Source organism: Chrysemys picta, chromosome 10 (genome assembly GCF_011386835.1).
Source record: "Chrysemys picta bellii isolate R12L10 chromosome 10, ASM1138683v2, whole genome shotgun sequence".
NCBI classification, from domain to species: domain Eukaryota; kingdom Metazoa; phylum Chordata; order Testudines; family Emydidae; genus Chrysemys; species Chrysemys picta.
Window position 1 is genome coordinate 15951369 of NC_088800.1, and position 26338 is coordinate 15977706.

General features: G+C 41.1%; 1 protein-coding gene across 9 annotated transcripts in view; it reads left to right on the forward strand.

The window, feature by feature from the left end:
- Positions 1 to 3237: 3237 nt before the first annotated feature.
- ZFAND6 (zinc finger AN1-type containing 6) overlaps positions 3238 to 26338 on the forward strand; it is a 62701-nt gene continuing 39600 nt past the window's right edge. Inside the window, exons 1-2 of one of the 9 annotated variants that reach the window (XM_065559316.1) lie at positions 10447 to 10549; positions 23718 to 23895. The gene's annotated coding sequence lies outside the window, so the exon portion shown is untranslated. Of the gene's footprint in view, positions 3535 to 9557; positions 9743 to 10416; positions 10550 to 14929; positions 15044 to 20306; positions 20433 to 23717; positions 23896 to 26338 lie in introns of those variants that run through there. The other 8 variants (XM_065559315.1, XM_065559321.1, XM_065559319.1 and 5 more) reach the window with 8 other exon arrangements.

Here is a 26338-nt window from a genome sequence, read left to right on the forward strand (position 1 = left end):
GACAGCGTTATATTGGGGTAGAGGTATATTTCTTTTGTTTTTCTTCCTTGAAAGCAGAAAAATTGTTGGAAGACAAGGATTCAAAACCGGGGAGAGGAATTCACTGAGTGAGTTGTGGGGAAAATGTTTGTCATTCCTCTACTGTACATAATGTCTCACTTCTATGAGGCTGTTGTATTGCAGGCAAAACATAATAACATGACAATGAATAAAATATTAAATACTGCTGAGTCTTTTATAGGGACTTTTTTATAGTTCTGTTTGGTATAGCAGCATTCTTCTAAGTACCCTGACACTGAGACAGCTACATGGTAAAGCATCAATTCAGTAGTATACATTTTTGCAATAAAAAAATACACAGTCACCTAGAGTAATTCAGCAGTAACTAAGGACTGTTAGAGCCTGGAGACTCTCTTCTCTGTACATAAATGTTCCTTGTGTTGTCCACCCTGATGTGTCCACAGCTATTACCCTGCTAACTTGCTGGAATACATTTTAAAAGTGATAAAATCTGTGTGTACATCACATATCATCCTCTTTTGGGAAATGAGGATGTTGTTGATCTGGTAAACTTGGAAACTGCTGATCAGACTGATGTGACATTCAGACCAGCTGTAGAAAGACATGAATGCCAGAGTGGAACCACTAGTGCATAACAGGACTGATCACCAGAACAACCCACTGACTGCTGAGGTCGTCCCACTAGAGAGAGAAGAGCCCCACAGATACTGACATCTGAACAGTTAGGGACACTTATTAATCAGTATCTAAATCTAACTTTTGGACCAGTGGGTTGTCTTCATGTTTGTCCCTTGCTCTGTCAAGTGCCTATTCCTGTACTTTACCCTGCATTCTGTCCAAGTCTGAAGTAATATTGGTAAATGAGGGGTTTTATAGTTCTGGATAGTTTATAATTATGTTAATTTAATACATTTTCTAAATAGCTTTCCATATGCCCAGTGACTTGGAGTTTCATAGTTATAACATTGATCATATAGGAAATTTTATTTCATAAGATAAGAATGATTATCTTTGGGGATTTAAGGTGTTTAGATCTGACTCTTTAGCTGGATAGTGGAACTAAAATTGCCACAGAAACTTTCAGCTTCATATGAAATAAACTGAAGAGAGATGTAGAAGCTTCCACCATCAATACATTCTGACAGAGGAGAGACTCAAAGACTCGAGGACTACTGTTATAAGCTGTGGAACTCATGGATGACTGCTAATAAGTCAAATAGATGAGCTGTGTGTTATATTTTGTTAATAGAAATGTCAGGTCAACATTACATTTATGAGGGGGGAGCGTACAACTCATAACGGAATGTCGGAGTTAGATTGACCTGTGCCCTGTTTCTTTAAGAATTGAAAGTCTGCTGAAAGGCTCAAAGGAGATAGCTCTGGTTTCAGCAACAGAGTTGTGTGTATTCTAAAAGGACTACGCAGCAATGGGGCTTGTGCAAGATGTAGTTGTTTGAGTTTTATGATAATTTAATAACACTCCAGTTTTAAAACTGTCCTTGGTCTGGGAGGGAACACTAACATAACTTATTTACTTTAATTTATTGGATTGTGTGAGCCACTCAGCATCTCACAACACACCTGTGAGGTTAGGAAGAGAAAGAGAAATTAAGTGATTTGCCCAAGTTCACACAGAAAGTCTGCGCCAGAGCTGGAGGGAAAAATCCAGATTTCTTAGGTTCCAGTCTATTGCCTAAATTGCAAGACCATCCTTTTTCTATACCAGTGGAAAAGAGTTTATATAGGTTGTATTGTATGTGTATTTCAAGTGTCCTGGGGGAACATTAGTACATATTCTATATAGAGAAGACATAATTTTTCTTAGATCTAATTAAACTTAGACATGGACTAGTACAAGGACTGTCGGTTTTTATGGTTCTCTCTGATATAACATGACTAAATATTGATTTTTTTTTACTACACAAAGCTGTACTCTTAATGCACAGCTTGCTATTTTATGGGTGTATATTACTCCCCACTCCTTTCTTCCAAGACCCAATATGTGCAACTGCATAATTAGGTACTTCAGCAAATTAACAGCAATGATACCAATCACTATATATATATATATTTATATATATAGAATTTCTGGGGTTTTTTACAATCTCACAGTGTGTGTAAGTATCTAATCTATCTATCTATATATATACACACATACATACACACGCACTACTCTGCACAGCTAGTGAGTGAAAAATAGGGAAAATGAGCACTACTATGCAGTTCTGAGAGGAAAGTATTATAGAGGAGAGTAGTGTATACCGCAAAGCATATTTTATGAAATAATACTAGGGTTGTAGTATTTCCAAAAAACGTGATGTACTTAGATATCCCAAAGTTCCTTCTGACTGAATGGGATAGATACACTGGAATCTATGAGCTCGTCATTTAAGGTACACTGACTCCTAGTAGTAAAAAGATGTAGCTTTCAGAAAAATGGAAGTGATCATTGGTCAAGAAAATGAGAACCACCGTGTGAAGGTGTGTGCATGAGCTATGTGCCTGATAACTACTCTCATGCTATAAAATTTGCCACTTACAATTGTCACTCTACTAATTGGCAGTTTCCCAAAGCAGGGAAACTTTAGTAAGCCCATAAAATGTGCCCAGGCTTAGATCAAATGGCTCCTACTACGCAAATCACAAAGCCCTAGAACAGTACATTCATTTTGAAGATTGCCAGTCAAATGAAGAATTGGGAGGACATAATTATTCATCCACAGTCTCCAAAGATTTTTAAATGAAGGGATAAAGATGTGACCCTATATTAGTAAAGATAAACCTAATAAATAAAGAAAAAAGGAAAGAAAGAGGGAAAAAATGGTCAGTGCAAACTGTGGAGGCACAAATATGCACTTGCAAAACAACTTCTGATTGAGCAAATCAGGAAACAACATATGCTGTTTAACACATGTGGGTTGTGTTACCATTTTGTTTGTGTTCATATCCCTGTTTATACAGCACACATTTCAACAAATAGATCTGCCGAATGCAAATAACTGAAGGAGAATGAAGCAGAAGAAACAATAGGAGAGAAGTAAGGGAGATGTGGCTTATTGCTAATGTCACAATCCTTCTCATCCTCTTGAGTAGAGGAGAAGATGAAAAGAGGTAGAGGGAGGCAAGTTGGGAGAGAGGATTGACTTGTCTCTCTGATGTCATAGTCCGATTGCTTATCAGTTATGTCACAATCCGCTGCTCAACAGTGAGTAGTTCATAAGGCAGCAGAAGAAAGGAGAGGAATGTGAAAAGAGGAGAGGGAGGAACGATGAAGAGGGGGAGGGAAAGAGGGGAAGGAAGGAGGGGCCAAAAAGGTCTGGCGTTCTAAGATGACTGACACACCATATGAATCACTAGCTGTGCTATTTAGTGGTGGAGTTAAAACGTTTCATTGAGTGTGATGTTACGGAGAAGCCTATCTTCTACTACACAGTCTTCAGTAATCCTCTTCCATAGTCTTCCTCAACAGTTACTTATGAAGTCCAGCTTGGCATGTATTGTGGTGTAAGACTGGTAAGTGTTGCTGATATATATTATTATATTTTTGCATATTGGGTGAGATTTTCAAAGGCACCTAGGAGAGTTAGGCAGTTAAATCTGTGCTGCATTAGGATGTAGCTAACACCCATGCAGGGCCTTTTTCTCTGTTGTATACAAGGTGTAGCAGAGACAGGATTGGTACGAAGGTGCTCAGGGAGCCACTTATAGTTCCCTGATTCTCTGCCCAGCCATGGCCCTAGCACAGGTTAGAGTAGCCTGGGAGCTGTTCTCACCAGCTGGCAATGGTCCCCAGGTGACTGGCCACCAGCAGAGAATAAGCCATCCTCATCCCTAGCCTCCCTCTGCTTTCCCCACCCTCTGCCTTCTGCACTGGAGACTGCAGGGAGGGTGCTGTAAGATCCATTATCCACCAGCAGTTCCCCTAGGGGCGATAGGGCCAGATTCTGTGCCTCTTGCATTGTGGCTATAGCACACAGGTCCGTGTTGGTGGTAGAGTTAATGAATGGTTGTAAGCCTTTGAGATCGTTGGATGAAAAGTGCTATTCACATCCACATATTGGTATTAATTTTCAAAATCCATGAATTTCTTTTCTGAGCCAGACAGTCAGGGCAGCAGACCCTCTGTCAGATCAACTATACACTTAAGGTATGTATAAGAAAACCCAAAACAGAAGGGATGCGGAAAAATAGATGGCAATTGATGGGAAAAAATACACCATCATCTGGGTGTATGAAAAGGCTTACCTCCAGACTTGCTAATGAGCACTCAGAAGGTCTCAAAGGCATTATAAATATCCACGGACCCATAGATACGTTCTGTTTTATGATTTTTCTCTAGTAATTCACTTTACCCCCCAGCCTTCCGCCCCGCAAAACCTGATAAATTGTTCATAGTGCAGATTAATTGGATTGCTTATGGAGACACTGATCAGATCTATTTTGCTGTAAAACTTTTTATTATTTTATTTCAAGTCATTTCAACCCTCAATATTTTCTTATGGGGAGGAATTCAGGCAGTATAATTCACAAAAAGTAGATAACCGCCTGGAGATTTTTGAAGAACAAATAGTTTACTTTGTGAGCAATCAGAGGGATGTTTTCGCCTGCCTAATAACCCAGTTTCATCATGAAGCTGGAGATTCTGACACAAGATATTCCCTCAGTAGCTGCAGCAGACTCTTCTGCCATTGACAAATAGCATTTTTGAAACAGCAAGGTTAGAGGGACAGTCACAGAACAAATGAGGGACACAGATTTCCTGTGTGCCCTTGGGCAAGTCACATAGTGCCTTTGTGCTTCATTTCCCCATCTGTAAAATGGGCATAATAACAGTACCCTGGCTCACAGGGTTGAGGGAGGATAAATACATTAGAGATTTTGAGATGCTCAGATATTACCATGATGGGGGCCAGATAAGGACCTAGATAAGTGAGCAGGAATTTTCATCAAGGCCAACCCTTAGTGGGTTGAGCCTTTTTGTTAACAAACTTGAGGCAAAATGCCATGACTACTAAAGTGAAATTATGTGTAACAATAACTACCCCAATGTGAACCAAACTCCAACCATCCCTATTGCTCTTGTGTCCTGCTGAGCTGCAATCTCAGAGCCTGTCCAACCTGTTATATACAGCAAGTAGAGATGGCAAGCACTGAATAGACAATGACATGACTGCACATTCTGATCGCAGTATTGAATAGACCAGTGTTTCTCAACGACCAGTCTGTGGACTGGCACTGGTCCCTGAGATCTCTCTGACACAGTTTAGGAAGGCAGCAAATTGGTCCCTGGTATCAAAAAGATTGAGAAAACACTGGAATACACCGTGTTATGTATGGTAGATGATTACTTCATTTCGTGGTAGCATTATATGGCTACATGAGGCAGGTCCAGAGACCTCTTTATGCTTACCAGATTTAGTAAGGAGCTGATTGTCTATATGTGACATAAGCTAAACAAACAAACATGCTAGCATTTTGAGGAAAACAATCAATGCTTTATATTCATATGACATAAAAGTCTCCCTTTCTGGCTCATAATAGTTTTAAAATGAAAACTGTTTGGAGAAAAGAAAAGAGCAGAAATGAAAGAGGCAAACTAGGAAGATGATAGCATGCAACAGGCTGGGACTGCAAATGAGTGTAACAGAAAAGCAAAACAGAAAGATCTCTCAGTTGGAACGAGTGAATGACAAGGAAAGAAGAGCGTGACAAGAAAGTCATACAGCAGTGATTCAGGGAATCTAGACAGAAAGCTACCAGCTGATGATGCCCAGGAAAAGAATTACATTAGGGGAAGAGGGAAAGAAATCTAGAAAAGGCTCCATCTACCCTATTGAAAAAGCCATGTTTAAGCAACAAGACTCCAACATGCTCCTCTCACATGTTTCTATGTGTCCACATAGCATTATTTATCCTGGTATATTTTTGTGCCAATTTTTTTGGCCAGTCCACGGCTACCATGCTGCACAGTGTGTTCGTGCATCCTGGGAAAATTTGTGCAAGTATCCCATAATGCCTCAGCTACTAGCGTCAGAGGGCACAGGATTTTAGATATTCATGATATAATGCAATCCATTTTGGGATAGCTTCCCATGCAGAGTTGGAAAGTAAAAGAACTGTTTAATCCAACTACAGTACACAGTCATAGTTGTATGGTTCCGTATGCTGATCAGAAGAAACATGTTGCAACCCAGTTGCAGCCTAATTGTGTTATAGCCCAGATAATGAACAGGTTCAAAATACAGTACATCCACACAGTTAGGAATCATGGATTAATATTTTGTGAGTACGTAGACACAAACCATGAGGGGAATCAATTGTATCACAACCTAGTTGCAAAATCAGTTAAAGTGTGCAGTGTAAAGTCTCATCTACATGTTAACTCCTCCCATGTTCAGGAAAGTTACAATACAGTAGTCTTCTGACAACACTGAAATACAGTTGTGTCATGCAGGATAGATGCGACAACACTGTATTTTAACTGTGTTCCCAAATAGTGCTTCAGCTCTTCAAAAGTTTGGGATTTCAGTCAATACATGTTAATACTGCAAGAGCAAATCATGCTTTAACCATGCCAATGGGCTATTGTTTTTGTAACCAGCTCAGCTCTGGAAAATAAGGAGCAGTTGGCCCGTTAGGGCCAGATCCTGCTAGGTTCTAAACTCCTGCCAGGTGTTGGGGCTTTTTATTTCCATTGAAGTTAATGGGAGACAAGGGCACTCATCACCTGGCAGCAGGTGCTTAGTGCCACACAAGATCATGACTCCTAGTCCTAATTCACTAATGGTATTGGTTCCCTCACTGCTTGTTCTAAAATCCAGACTGTGACTAAATCCTTACCATGTCCTCAACACTTCTCCCGCTTTTGCTTTCTCCACCGAGCTCATGGAGGAGCATGCTACGCTCTTCCTTTTGAAAATCAAACTTGCTACTTTACCTCACTCTTAGGAAAAATAATAAAACAAAAAACAAAACAAAAAACTCACTTGATATTTACCATCTCATCTTCTGTCTCTTGCTCCTCCTCAGCAATGTTTTAGAGAAAATAGATTTCTCTTTCCACCAGCTGTTTCAGTTGAGCCTTTGACCTTTTGCATCTTCACTAGCTGATTTCTGACCCTTTCTCAGTATTGAGAGTAGAGGGCCCTTCTCTCAGTGTTTAACAGTTTATTCTTTCCTCTGATCACAGATCTCTCTCTTTTCTCATCCTACTTGACTTCAGGGCAGTTTTTTATACTACTGATGGCGCTTATCCTTCTTTAGTTCCTCCAGTGAGAAAACTGGAGTTTCCTCTCTTGCTTTCAATCTTCCTTCTTTAATCACATCTTTCCCTTTGTAGTGGACCAAGATTTACACCTAGCCTTTATCTCCTCCATTACTGTAAGACGCTCTCCTTGGGCCTCTTCTCCATATAATTTCTCCCTTGGGGACAATTCACTACTAGCTTCAAATGCAGGCACTATCTATGAAGATGACACACAACTATGCATCTTCAATTCTTTCTCTATTTTCCATTTAGCTGCCTGTCTTGGCTCTGTCAGTTCCTAGCTACATGATAACTTCCTGAGTCTGAATGCTTCAAGGAGGAAAGTCCATGAGTCTTTGTCTCATGTTTCTGGCTCCGCTATCATATTACTGTCCTTAACTCACACATTTCTCCACTGTCAAAGCAGTTCTCATTTTGGTGTGTATGCACTGAATGGTTGGGGGCAAACTTGGTACACAACTCCAGGAATGTGGCCTTTCACACCTGAAAGTTCTGCATCATTCCAGGTTTCAGTGAATACCTACAGCAGCTGTCCAGTTTCATTCACTGCTGCCTGCATCATCTAATCCTCCTCACTATTCTCATTTTCCCTGCTGCATGACCAGGCACTGTGGTAGTTCTGCAAATATAAAGAATCAGTCATCCTGTCTCTGAAATAGACACAAGAGCTCCACTAATCTGTTCAGCCTCCATATTTCTGATGGCGAGATGGTGAAGAGATTGAAAACCTGCACGGAGGAGAGTAGATTATGGGATGGACCAGAAAGAAACATGGGAATTTTAAAAACGGTATGAAAGAGAGAAGATTATGGGATGGAACAGAAGAAATGGTGGGAAATTGACCCAAACTCCCCCAGTTCCCTAAGTTGTGCTGGTATCCCACAGTACACCACAAAAATTTCCCACAAAGTAGTGTGCCAGACAGTGGTTCAGGGGACACTGTGATGCCAACCCACAATACCACATATCTTCTGCCAATACAACCTGTCACTGTGAGGTAGCACTGCATTAGCAAAGGCCGACAAATGTGAATGCACTCTACAGCTATTTTGGCAGATACTTGCCCCAGACATTTTACCAAGAAAGCTTTCTAGTGTAGACATGGTTTCAGATACCATGGCCAGAAACCTAGAAATCATCATTCACAAATCATCTTCATGCTGAACCTTTTTCACTTGTTGAATCTCCTCTGTCTATAAGTCTATTACTGGATCATCCGTACCTTGATTTTATCTCTTGTGAAACCTTGATCTATGTCCTGTTGCAATCCTCTCTTCATGGTGTTCCCAAATTCCTATTATCTAAACTCAGAGATTCTAAAATGCAGCAACCTGGCTAAACTTTCCCTCCAAGAACTGGAAACATGTCCAATCCATAATCACCTTCCCTGGCTTCCTCTCCATTTCTGAATCTACTTCAAAATTGTTCTTTTTCCCCAAAAAAACTCCCAATAGGCTCACTTTACCTAACTTCTCTGACTCATCATCCAGCTATTCTCTTGTGTGTACCTCCAATCTTGACCTCTTCCCCTCAGTTTTCCACACTAAGGTTGTTTTTTTGCTTGTGCTGTTTCATCTATCTGGAATTCTCACCTCTCCTATCTGCCTTTAAGCCATTGAGTCATTCATGCTCTTTAAATCTCATTTTAAAACCTTCCTTTATGCTTTAATTTACAGCTGACTCTCTGTGTGGTTATGTGATACTGTGAACTGAAGACGCTATATAAAAATCACTATATAAAAATAAGATGTGGTATATTGTCTCAGCTCTCCATGGGAAAATAAAACTGGTGTGACATATTGCACAGAACTACAAGATATTCAAAATCTGGAGCTGACTTTTTATAGGGGGAATAAAGTAGCTAAACTAAACTAAAAGCAAGTGACCACGAATGTATTTGATTAACTGACTGACATGACTATATACTTTTAATGTCCATAGAACAATAAAAAAGACTACATAGTAAAATTTATCTCAGTTTAGTAAGCCAGAATCATTCTTGTTTTCTCTGTAAACTCCAAACATCTTCCTATACAGAAGTGGGTAGAGTGGAGAGCTGAAAAGATGAAATTGTGTAAAATCTTTGGAGCAGCAGTCAAATAAATAAATAATTAAAGGGAAAAATACTAACAGATCATGCTGGTTTCAGTGAGCAAAATCTTTTAATCAGGCTGACTTCAAAGGGGATGCCACAGGAATTCTCCTCTCTCTCCATAGAGCGCTCAGCTGCAAAGTTGTTTGAATATAAGGTTGCATACGTCAGTGATTTAGTTGTGAAATATTCCTGGAATGGGAAGAAGCCACACAAAGGTCTTGAAGCTCTGGTCCGAGGTAAATAATACGTCAGGAAACTTGTAACAAACAATGACACAAACCACAGAGACGGACCTGTCAACTCTAATTTATTTGGAAGGTGGTTCCATCCCTTATTCTGGACCAAGGCAGCTTTTGAAGGTAGCTTTTAAAATGTGTGATTCTGCAATATGTAAAGTCCCTGACACATTTTAAAATAGAATCGCTTGTTTTTAACTTTCCCCATTTAGATCGTCACTGTTGGAGGCAGAGCACTGCAGATATATATAGAGGGGTGGGGGGAGCATTGGTGCCCTGGCTGGGGAGTTACTGAACATTTAATGCATGGAGATGGGGGGGGGGGAAGGGGGACATTTCCCTGACCTATCAATACATTTTTGTCTTGTGTTATTATGATTCATGTTACAGTTGCCACAAAACTGCTTCCTATTTGGCACTTTGCCCCTTGCCTTCTTCTTCCTCCTTATCCCTCCTCCCCCCATCTCCCCTTTCTCCTTCCTTCCTACCCATCAGCCCTACCCCCCGCCACCCATTCCACATCCCCGCTCTCCTTCCCAATCTCCGATCCCACCCTCTTCTCACCCACACTTGCCGCTCGCCTCCCCTAAGCCTCTGCCACTCTCCCCCGCTTACCTCACCTACTGCCCTACCCCCCTCTGCTCTGCCCCACATCCCCCGGCTGGGTCAGGCAGCAGCTGCGCACTGGGGCGCTGTCCCTTTAAATCCCTCTCTGTCCAGCTCTGTGGTTCACGTCGCCGCCGTCCCCTGTAATAATTAGTTGCGGGAGCCGGTGCCACCCTCCCTCCCTCCCGGCTCCGCCAATCAGCGCCCGCCCGCGTCACTCTCAGGGCAACGAAACAGGAAAAAAAAAGTTTAGTAAAGAGCTAGCGAGCGGGGCCAGCGGCGGCGGCCGGGCGGAGTGGGGGCTTCAGCGGGCCCTGGAGCCAGGTAAGGGCGGGTGCCAAGCTACGGGGGCCCGCTGGGCGGCTGTCTCGGAGGGGCGGCCCCCCAGCATGGTGATGGGGGGCAGGCTCCCCCCCTCAGGCACCGTGGCCTGGAGCGTAAGGGGACCAGCGGCCCCGGCCGGGGGCGCCCTGTCCGCAGAGGGGCGGGGGGCCCGGAGTGAGGGGGGGCGCCCTGTCCGCAGAGGGGCCCGGAGTGAGGAGAGGGGCCGTCAGGGGTGGGGTGAGGTGAGGGAGGAGGAGGGGGGGGCCGTAGCAGGAGGACCCCCGGAAGAGTAAAGGGAGGTGAGGGGGTGGCTAAGGAGGGGCCTCCCATAGGGGAGTAGGGAGGATACGGGGCAGGTGGTGCGCACCCCTCCCACATACAAACATAGGAAGTGAGTCTCACTCAAGGAAGCTGCTGTTGCCCCCACCCCAGTCCTGGATGTTTGTGTGGGTGAGTCAGGTGAGCGTCCAGGAAGGAGCATCTGGCTGTGTGGCTCAGCCTCTAGGACTTCCTGTAATTTGTGGGGCACGGGGAGAGGGCGATCCATGGGACTCGGACTCAGCCCGTCAGGGACCGAGGGTTGAAGGAGTCAAAATTGAGTTCCACACAGTGTGTTGTATTTAACTGTGGTTTCTCCCTTTTTTGGGTTGTTTCTTCTCCCGCCCAACACTAATAGCGTGAAAGCCCAAGAGCAACCTTATGGGAGTAGAATTTCTACTAGTGTCCTTCAGTGACAATTCCCCTTCCCTTGTTGTTACTCAACTTGTTTGCTGGTATGTTGGCTTCTACACAAGGGAGGCTGAATTTCAGAGGTGATAGGTTTCAGAGTTCAGAGTAGCAGCCGTGTTAGGCTAGGTCTACACTACCCGCCTGAATCGGCGGGTAGAAATCGACCTCTCGGGGATCGATTTATCGCGTCCCGTTGGGATGCGACAATCGATCCCCGAATCGACGCTCTTACTCCACCAGCGGAGGTGGGAGTAAGCGCCGTCGACAGGGAGCTGCAGAGGTCGATTTTGCCGCCGTCCCTACAGCGGGGTAAGTCGGCTGCGATACGTCGAATTCAGCTACGCTATTCACGTAGCTGAATTTGCGTATCTTAAATCAACCCCCCCCCCCTGTAGTGTAGATGTAGCCTTAGTCTGTATCCGCAAAAAGAACAGGAGGACTTGTGGCACCTTAGAGACTAACAAATTTATTAGAGCATAAGCTTTCGTGGACTACAGCCCACTTCTTCTCCTCAATATATGTTCCACTCTATATGCATCCGAAGAAGTGGGCTGTAGTCCACGAAAGCTTATGCTCTAATAAATGTGTTAGTCTCTAAGGTGCCACAAGTCCTCCTGTTCTTTTTGAGGTTTCAGAGTGGTAGCTGTATTAGTCTGTATCAGCAAAAACAAGGAGGAGTCCTTGTGGCACCTTAGAGCCTAACAAATTTATTTGGGCATAAGCTTTCATGGGCTAGAACCCACTTCATCATAATAGTCCACTATAATTGAATTGTCTCGTTAGAATTGGTAAGGCAACCCCCATCTTTTCATGTACTCTATCTATCTATCTTCCTACTGTATTTTCCACTCCATGCATCTGATGAAGTGGGTTCTAGCCCATGAAAGCTTATACCCAAATAAATTTGTTAGTCTCTAAGGTGCTACAAGTACTCTTTGTTGTTTTTTCAGAGGTGATGTGATTCCTCTGTTTTGTAGAGTGTTATGTGATCTTTCTGAACAAAGGGTGCTATATAGAGGTGGTCAGAATAGTTTGTCATGATTTATTTAACCAATCCAAGATGCATTTTTGAGAGAATTTTCCTAAATTGTTTTTTTCAACCAACTCTACTGCTATGTAAACACAGAGACTGCTGCTTCTGTTGTAAGTGTAAGGATTGAGTTTGTATGCCTGTGTATTTTTATACAGCAACCAGCACTCCATTGGGGGGTTAGGGCCTTAGGGACAGTACTATAATATAAATATTTACTACTAGGATGGCTTCAGTCCAGAACACCTGGCTGTTTGGGAGCACGTGGATGAATTTTTGCTTCCTGAACAACCTAAATTGTGGTACTAAGCTCCTAGTTGAACCAGTGTGTATGATTGACTTAGGATTTCATTTTAAAATATTACATTTTTTCTAGCCCTTACACTTGTGAAAATAACCTTCCCAATGTAACCTTGATGAAGTGCTCTCTTTCCAGTCTCTGAAAAGCCTGAAATGCTAGGTGTGAGTGGTGTGAACATCCCCTTTTGTCTCAGTGGGTTGTTAACTGTGAAAGAATGACTTCCTACAGGTCAGCATTAATTATCTCACTGAACTGTTTTTACAGACGCATGCAGCAAATGTATTTATGTAGTGGCAGATACTCGCCAGGAGTGGTGGTGGCAGAAGCAGCTGCACCTCTTTTTCTCAGGGTTTATGCACGTGTACTACTAGATGTGTCTTGCACAGTTGCACCGCGGTCCTTTCCCTGACTCTTTGTCTGCACTTGTTCTGTAACTGAAATCTGTGCCCAAAAGGCCTGGGGGGAGTGGGTAGAGAAATTAGCTGGTGGGTTTTTTTTCCATTCTGCTGAAGGGTATATAATCTACTCTCAATTATTGTGTCAAACTTTTATTAACATTAGTGTATTGAGGGTAGTATATATCCCTAACTTTGTAGTCATGACCTTTAAAACTGAAATTTAGTCCTCTCCATTTCATCCAATTATTCCTTGTTATATCCTTTTGGTTCCACCTTAAATAATTCCTTTCTTGGTGTGTTTACACTCTTTGAATTGTAGATGGTTAATCATACTCTCATTCCCTTAGATGATCAGCAGAGTTATATGTATCTAGTTCTAAACTTTCTTTAATTTCTTAACCGTTTCCTCCAGGCTCCTTGATAATTTTTATCACGGCTCTTTGAATTCTCTCTAATCTATTGATATCTTTCTGGTATTGAGGTACATAGAAATGTACTTTGCACTAGAAATAGTCTCCAATGTGTCATATAGAAGGAGACGGTCCCCTTCTATCTAGTCCAGGGATTCTCAAACTTCATTGCACTGCGACTCCCTTCTGACAACAAACATTACTACATGATCCTGGGGGAACGAAGCCTGAGTCCGCCCGAGGCCTGCCACCCCGGGCGGAGGGGCGTGTGGGGCCAGAGCCTGCTGCCCCTGGCAGCGGGCCAAAGCTGAAATCCCAGGGCTTCCGTCCCAGGCAGGGGGCCCTGTAACCTGAGCCCTGCCAGCCAGGGCTGAAGCTCTCAGGCTTCGGCCCCTGGCAGTGGGGCTCAGGAGTCAGCTTCAGCCCTGGACCCCAGTAAGTCTTAAACCAGCCCTGGCAACCCCGTTAAAACGGGGTGGTGGTCCACTTTCGGGGCCCGACCCACAGTTTGAGAACCCCTGATCTGCCTTTTTGTTCTGCCCAAAGTGTCATTGTGTGGTGTGTGTATAGTGTTTTGGGGTTTTTCGCTATACACCGCTACCTCGATATAACGCGACCCGATATAACACAAATTTGGATATAACGCAGTAAAGCAGTGCTCCGGGGGGGGCGGGGCTGCGCACTCCGGTGGATCAAAGCAAGTTCAATATAATGCGGTTTCACCTATAACGCGGTAAGATTTTTTGGCTCCCAAGGACAGCATTATATCGAGGTAGAGATGTATATCACTGCAAGTTTATATCTGATTTGATATTTACTACTGCCCCTCTACCACTTTTGGTGTGACTTCTTTTCAGGTGTCTCCTTCACTACTGAATAGTTGTGATTTTTTTTTTCTCCAACTTTCCTGACCTTTTTTTTTTTTTTTTTTTTTATTAGAGAAAACCCAAACTATTTCCTGCATGTATTTGTTATGTCTTCAGGTCCCTTTGTATTATTTTTTTTGTCTTCATAAGCAATTAGTTTGGTATATTATACATATGGAAAGTGGCTTCTGGTTTGTCATATTCTTTTGCTCTTATAACTCAAGTGGTGTGTGTTTGAAAATATAAGAACTCACAGTAGTTATAAATTCAACATCTGACTACCTTAAACTCAAACTGTCTACACAAAACCCCATACAAATAACTTACCACTCTCTTTTTAAAGTTATCAGTAGATGACAGAAATATTAACACAAGCTGCTGAGAAGTTACTATGGTTACTGATTAGGGTACCTCCTGTTCCTGTGAAAATGTTTGCCTTTTTGTAGGAACTATATTAATCACTTCTCTTTAAAGAATCGTAAATACACTTGGCAGCTAATTGGTATAAAGTTATATACACCTGGATCTTGAGTAGCCTTTCTGAATCAGATGTTGAACAAATTTTGGCTTGTTCTATATAGCCTTACTGGACATGCTTATTTCAGTTTAGCAAAAAGGGCAAACATTGATATATACGTATTCTTAGGCCATTGAATTCAGCATGCTCAACCATACTGTAGGATGCTGCTGTCCCATCTGAGCAAGATGGCTGATGTCAAGGGAATGGTCTGGATCCTTCCACAGGGGCTGTAGCCAAAAGGTATGATGTCTACCACCAGAGCTTTCACCTGTATAGTTCTATAATAGACACTACTCTTTCCTGGTCTTATTGAATATCATAACCCTTGGGAGTGATTGAGACTTCTTGAAGCTACAATTGTCAGAAAGATGTAGCCAATACTCAACTGTTTATTCTTCATGAAATCTCTGTCACCCAGGTATCCCAGCATCTGGGTGAAAAACTGGCTGAAGCTACTCTGTCCTGTTTTATGCTTCTAGGCAGGGCCGGCTCCAGGCACCAGCTTACCAAGCAGCAATTCGGCGGATGGTCTCTCACTTCTGCTCGGAGCAAAGGACCTCACGCCGAATTGCCGCCGCAGATCGCAATCGCAGCTTTTTTTTTTTTTTTTTTTTTTTTTTGGCTGCTTGGGGCGGCCAAAACCCTGGAGCCGGCCCTGCTTCTAGGCAGAAGGAAGCACTGTGAGGTGCTTTCTGCCACGCTGACAATTTTGGACTAGTGGAGACTTTAGGGTATCTAATGTAAAGGGTCCTTCAGGATATTTTGTTAGACTTTCCTTTAGCATCAGTCACAAAAACACATTTGACCTTCTATGGCTAGCCAGGCATCTAAGGCCTGGCCTAGGTCATATGCACTTTTATTATTTCCAGACTTGATTGTAGCAGTGTAATATATCTTGGGCCTGGTCTACACTAGGGGCGGGTGTCGATGTAAGATATGCAACTTTAGCTACGGGAATACCATAGCTGAAGTCAACTTATCTTATTCCGACTTACCTCCCGTCCTCACGGCGCAGGATCGACGGCTGCGGCTCCCCCGTTGACTCCGCTACCGCCGCTCGCTCCGGTGGAGTTCCGGAGTCAACAGGGTAGGCATTCGGAGATCGATCACTACCCGCTGATACGGCGGGTAGTCTGGATGTACCCTTGGATTGAAATCATCAAGAAAAGCACTAGAAAGACTCAGAGGGGTGGCCATGTTAGTCTGGATCTGTAAAAAGCAACAAAACGTCCTCATGCGTCTGACGAAGTGGGTATTCACCCACGAAAGCTTATGCTCCAATACGTCTGCTAGTCTATAAGGTGCCACAGAACTCTTTGTCGCTTTTTACTAGAAAGACTGAGGTTACCAGGAGCACATCTGTATACTGCTCATTCTGCTGGCTTCCTGTTGAACAAATAGTCAGATTCAAGGTCTTGGTCCTAATCCTCTGGTTTTACCCTAGAATAGGTGAAATACTGCTTAACCATCCAGGCGCTTGACTGCCTTTGACAGTTTTGCTCCTTTTGAATAATGGAATTGTATGTCACTAAGGAGAAGCTCATCTGCACAGGGGAGAGTTTGTTCTTGGTGGTGGAATTCACACCCACAGGATCAAAGGATGAACACTAACTTCAAAACTTTCAGCTGAAAATGCAAATCTCCATTCTTTGATCTTTCCACACAGCTACTCATAACCTACTAGCATATCTGCAAAATGCAATCTCATGCAACTAATTCAGGGAGGAGCTGATATACATAGAATACATCAGCGATGTAAATCACTCTCTCTTTTGAGGATGATGCCCAGATACCATGCCCATCACCATGGTATAAGAAAGTGAACAGAATAGTGTTTGGAATATACTTTTGAAACAATGATTTGTATGTTCATGTAGTCATGGCACTAGTGTACATGTAAGTCATCTGTTGAGAGAATGGCTTTTTTTATAGAATAATTTAAAGTATTCAGAGATAATCTGGTGGTCAATAGGTATACTATTTTTAAAATTATTAAGAATAGTAAAGTTTTTGTATATAGCAACTTCAAAAGCATAATTACTTTTTGTGTAAATATTCATAAATTTTGAAATTTGCCCGGGGTGGGAAAGAATTTGCAAGCTAAATAACTAGTACCATAACTTAAAATTAAAAGGCAGATAACGGTGGAAAGCAGGTTAAAAATTAGAGCTGCATTTCTTTAAAAAAAAACATACCCAAGAATGAACCCCATAATAGTACTGGCATATTGACAGCCCTGGAGGCTGAAGACCTTTTTCCACAGTGCAGGTACAGCACATGAAAGCTGTAGTTCCCTATGTTGCTTTGCCATTTATTAACCTGTAGAAACCTAGAGGTAAGTGTTATGTGTTTCCTAAGACTGCTTCACAATTGGCACCAATTTTTGGCAGGCTTTTGTGATTCACACATGCCCATAGGGACCTGGACTGAGATTGACATGTTTTTACATAGATCACTGAACAGCCATCAGATGAAAGCATTTGATCATTACCATTCTGTTCTGTTTGAACTGGAGACTTAAATGTAACAGGCTCAGTTCTTCTTTTCCTGAGCTATCTAGTCTCACTATGTATCTTTTATGTATCTTAATATTGCAGCAGAAATAGACTTCTGGGTTTTCTACAATTAAAATAATCAAGTGAGACTAAGGCACCTTCTTTTCTTACTCTTGTCTCCAGCGCAAGTTACAGTAGCAGCTAAAATTTGAATTTGTCTTCAAGGCTGCTCATGCTCAGAGCTTCCTTAATTAAGTAGCAGATTGCGACTAGGATGATCACATCAGTTTCACTCTGCAGATGTTACAAGAGCAGCAGAGGCTTAACTTCCCTTCTGAGTTTGATATAAAGTGAATTTCTCCAGACTCTGATCTAGAAAAATATAGGATGTGTGCAGAAATTAAACCTATAAAATTAGTGTCCTTCATGCTCATTTTCAACAGTCCTGATTGTGGTTTTCTTTGAGGCTGGACAGGGATTTGAGCAACAAAATTCCAACCTGGATTTCTAACCCCTAAATTCAGCTGTATCCACACATGAACTTTGATATGTAATAAATAAGAATCCAGGCCAGTTGTATCTTTACCCCAGTTCTCTGATTTTGGGGGTGGGGGTGGTGTCTGTTTACTTCACAAGGGCAGCAAACTATTCCCTGGCCCAGTTAGTAAAAATAGGGTATCCTTGGACAAAATTTTCTCCCCTTTCAATACTATGCAGTGTGCTATTTGTTTGGATGTTGTAGATCACCTGATGGTGGCTGCATTTCTGTGGTAATGGATAGGTATGGGGTTTCTGGGATTCTTCAGGAAGAAAGGTACTATGTAAATACAATATAAGGTTGTATATGTAAGCAACAAAACTTGTTTTTAGGGCAGAAGATGTTGCCTTTCCAGAGTAGGGTGGTTTTGATGGTAAGATTTTGTGACTGTATCTATTGTTCTCACAGACCTGCAACTTCATGAACTCCAAATTGAAAGTTAGAAGTTTGTCCTAGGTATCATTGTGACCCTTTACAAGTCTTACTCAAGTTGCTTTATTTGCCTAAACTATGTTCTTGCCATCGATTGCTTAGATTGCATGGCACTTTTATGATTTAATGCTGTCTTTTGCAATACAGCTGTGAAACTATATGAAGAGGATCTGAGTAACTTTATTCTTAATGTTCTGTGCATTCAAAGTACAGAATCCTCACAAAGCATCTTGGGATTAGGCCTCTGAATTGACTTTTTCAGTTAGTATATTAGGCACTATAATACATTGTGCAGCTGTAGAGCTTTCTTAAAGTTAGCCCCCCCTTTTTTATTTTTTAAAAAAGCTCTTTTTAGAAAGTGGTGCATGCATTAAAATTCAGCCTAGTATTTTGCTGTAAATATTCCCCTCAAATGTGGGTAATAACGTAGTATTTTGCTGTGACTAAAATTTCTTGGACATTTCATCTATAATAGCAAAATAGTTTAGAAGGGCCCATTGCTCTACAAATACAATCTTGGAGACCCTATATAAAACAGTTATCCCTCAACACTGTTGACACTGGCATCCATTTTGCAGTATAGCCTAGACCTTAATTATTTCAGAAGGAAAGCTGCTGCAATGGAGTCTTGAGGAAAGAGGGGTGAGAACCAAAGGGCTGGGAATTGGCTGTTCTCCCTGGAGATCCTTGTTTCCTCCTCCTCCTCCTCTTTCTCCCTCTAACTTTTCCCTTTTATTAAAAAAAAAAACAACAACAACCACCTTGCCTCCTTCCCCCCCCCCCCCAAACAAAACCAGACAAAAAGTACAAATGTGCAGATAATTCACAGCTTGTACCATCCTGGGTAGAGTTTGAAATGGATGAAATATTAAACCCATGAAAATCTTGCATGTAATACAACACTAACTGGGTAAACTGTGGTGGCACTAAAAGTGGGGAGGTGTCCTGTTCATCTGTCAGTCTCCAGAATACAGCATTTTCTGGGTTGAGTCAGGGAGGGGTCTTCCTGAAGTGATCTGTGCATTTGTGAGACCTGATGCGAGATGCCTCTTTATTCTGTGTAACTTTTCCCTCTGAATGTCAGGCTTGTCAGTTAGGTAGACTTTTCTGGCAGGTGGGGCGGGAGCTGTTCAGATTTTTTTTTTCCCCAATGATGCCTAAGATCTTGTTAATGCAAACTGACAGCATTTTGTATTATTCAGTTATGAAGTGTAAAGATCAGCTGAATGGAATATTTAGTCATAAGCTAATTATCAGATCTAATTATTAAAATTCTTTTTAAAAAATAGCTTTAAAATAGTGTTAAACAAAGATTGAATCAGCAAAAAATAAAAAACACTGACTGTCGCTGACTCAGAAACATACCTAGACCCTGGTAAGATCCAGATGTTGTTTTCCATAGTGTGAAAGCCACTTTTGCTGAGTCATGTCTTAAATTAGCAGAAGAAAGCAGGTTGAAACAAGTGACTGACTATTCATATTTTCAAGTTTAGACTACTAAATCGTACCTTGAAAGTTACGCATAGTGTACTTAATTTTTCAGTTAGTTTATTATGTGATTTTTGAATAGTGAATTTGTTCCTGAAGCTTGAATTAAATTTTAACCTATATTAAAAAGCAAGCAGCAGTTAAGCTTTATATAGATAGAATTCTTTCCATTTCACTTCATGAAGTTTTACAGTACATCTAGATTTGTCACAAGTATGTATTCTTTAACATCACCTTTATGTTTCTAGATAAAACCCTATGAATCCATATGGTTTTGAGTGTTATGTTCAAGATCCGGAGTAGCAAAGTCTAGGCTCGTATTGTTCAGTTTTATGTAATGTTAATTGATATCCAGCTAGTCAAAAATAATGTAATAAAATGCCTTAGGTTGGCACAACTAAAGGCTTGTGTGCTGTTTCTTTAAGAAACCAGCTTGTCCTGGGTGTTTTAACCAGATTAACCTAACATGCTAGCAAGGAAAAGTTCTTTAAATAATGGATATTAAGTTTTACCAATCAGAGATACAAGTTTTAGTGAAAGGGTGGAGTTTTTTCCATTTCAGCCACTAGAACTAAAGAAGGTGGGGCTTTCTGTTCAGGTTAGGTTGCTCAGGAGTACAGCTTCCAGTGAAGTTAATCTGGGGTGAAGCAAACAGAAAATTGTGCAGATTTTCTTGGTAGGATTTTTTTGTTTGTTCTAATCTTGTTGTATTTCTTCATTTTACCCTCTAAGGCACTTATGCTTATGTGTGGGCCAAATTTTGTGATTGTTTTGTTTTCCAGTGCTGGCAGAATATTAAAATGTATGCGGGGAAGCAGAACAAAAGGGCTCTTTGGGCAGGAAATAAGCTGTTGAGAGATGCAAACTTGATTGAGTTTCTTTTATCATTTATTGCTAGTTTAAAGTTTTGGTATTTTTATTTGAAAAGTTGTACAACAGTATCTTACCTAGTTGTGTTAATTGTAAAAAATTGAGGATCATGCTGCTGTTTTCTATAATGTTGTGTAACTCCAAAAGAGCTTTATTTTTAACTCTGACTTCTCTGGTTCTGATGAGACTTGAATTAACTGAATGTGACAGTTGCTAGTAGATTATACAATGATAACATTTGTTTAAAGTCATCTGCCTTTGTTTTAAGTCATGTCCATGTTTATGTCACTTGATTGATACTATTTATTTTTTGTGTTATACTTAAAAAGGAGAAGAACACTTTGTATAGATTTTGGTGTATTTGGAACAGTGTATGCAAAGAGGCTTAAAAGCTAGATTTAATGTGTTCTAAGCCCCCCCCCCCCCCCCACCTCCCTTTTCTCTTAATACAACTTCCCAGAATATCAAGGACCATCAGAGCTCTGATTTAAAAAAAATAAAATAAAAAAAAGGCGGGGGGGGGGGGGGGGGGGCAGGGGAGGAAATTAATTCCTCTTGCGCTTTGTTGCAGCCACGGTCCTTCCAGCTGAAGATGGGGCTTTCTTCAAAACTAATCAATACAGTACCACCCCAAATCTTATGTGTTACTTGAGCATAGTGTGGTGGTTACTTGTTGTTTGGGTGTGGGGAGAGGGTTATCTTCAGTTTCTACACCATTCCCCCCCCCCCCCCGCCCCCTTTTGGCTTTTATATTTAGGGGTGAGTTTTTGCAATACCTTTTCTCAGTGTCCAAGGGTCTTCAGGATTGGAACATGCTATAAATTAGTATTATGGAGAGGAGTTTCTATTGAGTATTGCAAAGTGTTTTTACTGCGATCCCTTTGTATTCCTAGACAGAGAGATCAGATCGTGCTCAAGTCTGGGTATTTGGTTCAAATGCAAGGCATACTTTTTTTTTTTTTTTTTTTTTGAAAGCCTTCCCTAATTTTCCCCCCCTTCCTTCACAAAAAAGTGTCTGTATGTGCATGCATGCACAGTTGTATTCATGCACACCTGCTCCTGGGGATCAAAGAAATACTATGTTATGTTCTCTGACATTGATTAACTTTAATGCTTAAATACCAAGTTGATGGATGCATTACAAGTAGCTAAGATGTGGCAGTACCTGGAAGTTTGGGGAATAGAAGAACAGACCTGAAAATCAAACCAGAATCTTCCAGGTGACAGTGCAGAGCATTTCACAAGATAATTAGACATGGTCAACATAGTACACTTCACACATTTTCAATTTTCCATTAGTTAATTTTCTTTAAAAAAAAAAACTTGGATTATAAATCGTTTTCATTTTTGTCTAAGAACATCCTAATACAGTGGCATCTCAGACTTGGTTCAGTATTTTATAGGCTTACGCACACTTATTACATATTCTGATTTTTATTATGGAATAATTTCATTCACTTTCTAAAATTTTTTGGAAATGTGTTTTACTACTAGAAAGTATTATTACAAAATGTGTGACCATCAAACTATGGAAATATTTAATACTCATCAGTAGCTCTACTGGCCATTCTAACTGCCCTTGGGCCAGAGGCCTCTTATTTAAATTGCTACTCTTCAATTACAGGAGAAAGGGAGTACTTCGACAAAAATTGACTTTAAGTGCAAAGTATCACAAACATCTTTCAATTGAAGTTAGGCCTTAATTGAGTGACCAAAGTTCATGTTTCAGATGAAAGCAAAAATAAACTACAGGGTTATACTTGTGCAAACTAAGCATGTATTATATGTATGTATATTTAATGTACACAAGCAAAATCCTACATATTTGTGTAATATTAAATACTAATTATGCAGAATGCTGCTTTTACTTAGCTGACATTTTCAGCAGACTTTTCTAGTTTAACTTATTTCAAACCAGTCAGTGGTTGAAACAACCATTCTTTAACTTTTCTTGTACATGATCTACCTAGCTAGTAAAGATGGGACCAGTAATTTTCCTGATGCATTAAACTTTTGAACAGGTCACTTCTGAGTCTTCACCTCATGTATATAATTCTGATTGGCCCTAAAGGATAAAGGTACCACGTTGCTGGCATGGCTAGAGAACCTCTGTATCAAGATACAGCAGGCATTCTTGCCTGTATTCAGAATTGTAGCTAAGCAATCTGCATAGATTTGCTAGTTATTCCAGCAATTTTTACTAGTAAAACATCATTTTACACAGACAATTCTTCTACACACAGAGAGGTGTATATTCTGTGTCTGGAGATTCATGTACATACTACTTATGTCAAGATGGAAATTTACACATCTGATGTAAGTGAAGTTTACATTCTCTTTAAAATTAAATTCTTAACTGACACTTAGGGCTAGATCATACTTTCTTCATCCATTCATGGAAAAGAGAGGGCAAAGGACCCATTCTTCCTCCCACCTACCTTCTGAAGTCACTCCATGGAGTAGTGATTGGGTGGTTCTGCATTGAGCATGGATGTAGCTGAAGCACACTACACAGAGCTGAAGGGGTGGGGGGGGCAAACTACTTGGGAAAGATAGTACAACTTGGGGCTGTATTGCATTTCTCACGGAACTCCCTTCTTGGTGAAGATACTGCTTTAAGGTTGTCCAAATTAGGAAAAGTGGTGTAGTATTAATATGTTTGTAAAAACTGCCTTGTCCATACTAGAATTTTTACCATGTTTGCCATGTTAGCTACATGTGGTAGCTAACACCTATTTTCCTAGTGAAGACAGGGCCTAAGTGGGGATCCAAGGGGCAGCTTTGGCTGTTGGTGCTGTGCTGCCAGCAAGTGGATTACGGATAGGGTACTGGAGGTACCGAGCTCATACATAAGATCAGGGACTTCAAGTGGATATCCTTTGGCTTCCCATGGTGTGGAATTTTGTATGGAATAGGTTGATTATACTGTAACAAAGTTGTGTGAAAACAGTCAATCAATAAAATGACCTGTAAAGCAATAAAAAATAGCTTTGGCCCATTTTAGCTGCATTAAGATGTATATAACAGAGGCATGAAAAGTTTTTTCAACATAACATGTTTTTTTTTTCCCTGCTTGTTTTTTTTACTGTAGAAATGTTAAGTCCTTCTTCCCTGATTTTGTTGGATGTGTCTACACTTTGAGATGAAGAGGTAAACTCCAGCTCAAGGAGACATACCCCTGGTAGTTCTGATTGAACTAGTGTGCTAAAAATAGTGTATAGCAGCATGAGGGACTAGCCACCCTGACTATGTACCCATCCAAGACCCAGGTACGTACTCGGGCAGCTAACCCCTTGTGCTGCTGCGTCTATATTCTGTTCTTATTGAGTTAGCATGAGTGTGTCTCCTTGAGCTGGAATTTATACCTCCAACTTAAAGTGTAGACATACCCTCAGATATGTGTGGTAACCTCTCAACCTTTAATTGAAGGGTGGGGGGACAGGTGGTACATTTTTACAGATCTCTTATTTCAACTGTGTTTATAGGGCTTTTGAGTTAAATAGGGATTAGCAAAAACAACGCTTTAAACAGTCTAAATGAAAACCATTGCCCTCCCTGCTTGTTATGCTCCTAGTTCTCTAGTTGTTCATAATCTTGCAGGTAAAATGGGGTAAACAAGACATGAACTTCTAATGTTCCATACAGAGAACTTTTTTTAAAAGGTTTTATTCATCATGAAGAAACAAAATGAGTTAAAACCTAATTTCTTTCCCGCACCCCTTTAAGTCAGCTTCAGGCAACTTCTCGAGGCTCTTTGTCAAATAACTGAAGCCTTGAACTTAAGGGCGAGTCTTCACAAGCAACATTAAAGCACTGCGCTCTCCCAGCGCTCTAAAAAAACCACCTCCACGAGGGGAATAGCTACTGGTGCTGGGAGCACAGCTACCGGCACTGGCACTTTATAGTGCTGAAACTTGCAGTGCGTGGGGGTGTTTTTTTCACACCCCTGAGCAAGGAAGTTGCAGCACTGTAAAGTGCCAGTGTAGACAAGCCCTTACATGCTAGACAAGCTATAGGGATTGAAAGCTTCTTATTTGCCAGAAGGTGGTGATGAAGGGTGTAAGAGAGTGAATATTTACTTCCCATACAGTAGTTTTTAAATGGGAAATCCGTAGAAGTTTACCTCTTTTGCTGTTAACCTGTCAAGATTTGCAGAACCTGAACTTGTCTCTGCATTCAGAATTTAGGCTTCCTGTGCACAGGGTGATTCCTGGTTAGCCATTTTATGTTGTGCTATGACACATTTGTATCATGACACTGACAAATACCACATCCTGAAGGATAGCCTAATATGTAGTAATACCTTGTTTGCTGGACCAAACTTTTAACAGCATGGCTGACCTGGCAAGCTCTGACAACCACCCAAACAGTTTAAGTAGCCTGTGTTTTTAAGACAGTAATGCTATGGTGTGCCTCCTATGATATATAGTTCTAATTTGTGTAGCCACATGAGGTGTTGGGGAAATGTATAAATACAAATTCAAAGCCACCTTACAGTAGGAGCTTAAAATTAGTATTTTTTTAGGCCAAAAATTAGCTATTGCCAGCATACTTGAATGCCCTGTAGTGGACTTTTACTCATAACTATTTTCTACCATGAATGTGTGTCTGCGCTACACTTAACTTGGGCAAAGAAAATAGACTAGACACTTTCACTTTCTGGCTGTTGAATACTAACACAACTTTGGGCTATTGCACTTGAAATAAAAATGTTTAAAGTTTCTCCCATAAAAATTCTATTTTTACAGGCATTTGAGATTCAATCAAGCTGACAGTAGTAGTTTTCAAACTAAGGAGTAATTTATATATCTTAGAACTAAATGTGTCTAGAAATATGTAGATTGATTTAACCAATTGTTGGTCATATTGTGTATCTGGTGGCAAAAGAAATAAGGCTAAGCATCAGATTGCAAAAAAGTAACCAAGTTTGTATTAAACTCTTGTAGGAGGTGGAGTGACTGAAGTTGCTTTCAGAAGTATAGTCTCATGGAATTATGTCCTTCATGTTGTAGTACTTTTATTGTCCAGTAGAACATTGTTTAAAGCAGCTTATTAGGACAGGTGTGGCAATACAGTGAACCTTTCTTAACAAGAGATCTGCAGCTTTTGGATAAATTGGTGTGTCTGTTAAAGGGTGAGAATGCAAAATGAGAAGTTGAAGGTGGTTTTTCCTGTCTAGCTTCTCTGAATTCAGGTAAGCAGCTTACCAAGGTAGCTTTTGTTGTCAGTGCAGGGGAGTTTATATAATTAAAATTTTCTAAGAACTGCATTAGACTTTTTATGTTGGGATAGTTCTAACAATAATTGCATGATATTGCTGGATATTGGTGTTAAATCTTGGAATGAAGTTGCTTTGCAGTTGTACTTACGGTAATCTGTTAACAGTTCAACAAAGTTTGGCTGAGTACAATTCAAAGATAAGTGGTCATGTAGTCACTACACAGTATAAATATCCCACTTTATTAAGAGGTAAGGTTTCCAGGTGTCCAGTTTTCAACCAGAACACCTGGTCAAAAAGGGACCCTGGCGGCTCCGGTCAGCACCATTGACTGGGCCGTTAAAAGTCCGGTTGGTGCGGGGCTGGCAGGCTCCCTACCCATCTCCATGCGGCTCCCGGTAAGTAGCGACGTATCCTTCTGGCTCCTATGCATAGGGGTGGCCGTGGGGGCTCCATGCACTGCCCCTGCTCCAAGCGCAGGCTCCATAGCTCCC